General features: G+C 47.6%; 1 non-coding gene across 1 annotated transcript; it reads left to right on the plus strand.

The window, feature by feature from the left end:
* Window positions 1-1,111: 1,111 nt before the first annotated feature.
* LOC119948530 lies at window positions 1,112-1,249 on the plus strand. The gene has a single exon (XR_005456920.1). It is a non-coding gene; the product is annotated as a small nucleolar RNA SNORA7 (small nucleolar RNA).
* The last annotated feature ends 1,298 nt before the right edge of the window (window positions 1,250-2,547 follow it).

Here is a 2,547-nt window from a genome sequence, read left to right on the forward strand (position 1 = left end):
GCACTGTACTAAATCCTGGGGTAGATACAAGATAATCACTTTGAACACAGTCCCTGTCCTTCACAGGGCTCACAGTCATGATCTCCATTTTACAGATGAGGAAACTGATGCACAGAGAAGTTAAGTGACTTACCCAAGGTCACACAGCTGGTAAGTGTCAGAGCTGGGATTAAAATTCAGGTCCTCTAACTCCCGGGCCAGTGCTCTTTCCATTAGGCCATGCTCCTTTAATAATGATCATATTAAGCGCTTACTATGTCCCAAACACAGTTCTAAGTGCTGGGGTAGATACAAGGCAATAAGGTTGTCCCACGTGGGGCTCACAGTCTTAATCCCCATTTTCCAGATGAGGTAACTTGAGGCCCAGAGAAGTGAAGTGACTCGCCCAAGGTCACATGGCAGACAAGTGGAGGAGCCAGGATTAGAACCCATGACCTTCTGACTCCCAGGCCCATGATCTATCCACTACGCCATGCTGCTAAAACCAATTTTTTCCCCCCGACAACACTTTATCAGCATGCTACCAAGAGATCATCTGGCATATAAGCCTTCCTGTTTGGTACCGGAATATGCTGAAGTTACAAACCAGTCAGCTCTTTACGATCCCTTCTCCCTCCACAGCCCATTTCCTAGTCAAGGAGTGTCAGAGGACCAACCCTAGCCTTGGAGGAACAATCGGTAATCAATCAATCAACCATGGTTGCTGGTGGACAGTTCTCTATGAAGAGAAACAGTGTGGTCTAGTGGAAAGAGCACTGTTCTGGGAGTCAGAGGACCTGGGTTCTGATTCCAACTCTACCACTTACCTGCTGTGTGACCTTGGGCAAATCATTTAATTTCTCTGTGTCTCAGTTCCTTCATCAGCAAAATGAGGATTCAATGCCTGTTCTTAGTGACAAGCACCATTCTAATCACTGGCCGTAGATACAAGTCAATCAGGTCGGGTACAGTCCCTGTCCCACATGGGGCTCAAAAAGTAGGAGGGAGAACAGGGATTGAATCCCCATTTTACAGTAGGTACTTGATGACTTATTTAGCCTTTAAAAATCCCCTTTTCCTTTTCACACTCTCTTTGGCTTTTCTCCCTTTTAGCCACCTCTATTTTACTCTCCCCCTCTCAGGGTTGCACCTGGAGGATTTCCAGTCCTCTACCAATCTCGGCTACAGGAGGGAGAGTCAAGCAGAGGCCTACCCATTCCATTCTTAGCTTGGGCAGTGGCTAGCGAGTGGAAGGCAATCTGCTACAAGTCAAAACTCACCCATGCTGGACAGCAGCGGCATGGGAGAGAGTCAAGTTTATTTCGCGGAAGGCGGGCAATGGTAAACCACTTCCGAATTTTTCCCAAGAAAACTCTATGGATATACTACCAGAACAACTGCAGATGGAGAGCGGGGCATTCTGGGAGAGATGCATCCGTGGTGTCACTATTGGTCGGGAATGACTCAATGGCATAAAACAAAACTTTTACTCTCGCCATTTGCTCCTATATGTGTGTTCCTGTGTTACCCTCTTGAGGAGATTCATTTATTCAGTCAATTCATTCACTGAATGAAAGGGAGATGACCCCTTACCTCCTAACCAGCCTTCCATAGTCAAGCAAATTGAATTCCATATCTGTAATTTATGTACATATCCATAATTATGTACATATCCATAATTATCATCAATCATCAATCGTATTTATTGAGCGCTTACTGTGTGCAGAGCACTGTACTAAGTGCTTGGGAAGTACAAGTTGGCAACATATAGAGACAGTCCCTACCCAACAGTGGGCTCACAGTCTAAAAGGGGGAGACAGAGAACAAAACCAAACATACTAATAAAATAAAATAAATAGAATAGATATGTACAAGTAAAATAAATAAATAGAGTAATAAATATGTACAAACATATATACATATATACAGGTGCTATGGGGAAGGGAAGGAGGTAAGATGGGGGGATGGAGAGGGGGACGAGGTGGAGAGGAAGGTAGGGGCTCAGTCTGGGAAGGCCTCCTGGAGGAGGTGAGCTCTCAGTAGGGCCTTGAAGGGAGGAAGAGAGCTAGTTTGGCGGATGGGCAGAGGGAGGGCATTCCAGGCCCGGGGGATGACGTGGGCCGGGGGTTGATGGCGGGACAGGCAAGAACGAGGTACGGTGAGGAGATTAGCGGCAGAGGAGCGGAGGGTGTGGGGTGGGCTGTAGAAGGAGAGAAGGGAGGTGAGGTAGGAGGGGGCTAGGTGGTGGAGAGCCTTGAAGCCCAGGGTGAGGAGTTTCTGCCTGATGTGCAGATTGATTGGTAGTCACTGGAGATTTTTGAGAAGGGGAGTAACATGCCCAGAGCGTTTCTGGACAAAGACAATCCAGGCAGCAGCATGAAGTATGGATTGAAGTGGGGAGAGACATGAGGATGGGAGATCAGAGAGAAGGCTGATGCAGTAGTCCAGACGGGATAGGATGAGAGCTTGAATGAGCAGGGTAGCGGTTTGGATGGAGAGGAAAGGGCGGATCTTGGCAATGTTGCGGAGCTGAGACCGGCAGGTTTTGGTCACGGCTTGGATGTGAGG

Source organism: Tachyglossus aculeatus, chromosome X4 (genome assembly GCF_015852505.1).
Source record: "Tachyglossus aculeatus isolate mTacAcu1 chromosome X4, mTacAcu1.pri, whole genome shotgun sequence".
NCBI lineage: Eukaryota > Metazoa > Chordata > Mammalia > Monotremata > Tachyglossidae > Tachyglossus > Tachyglossus aculeatus.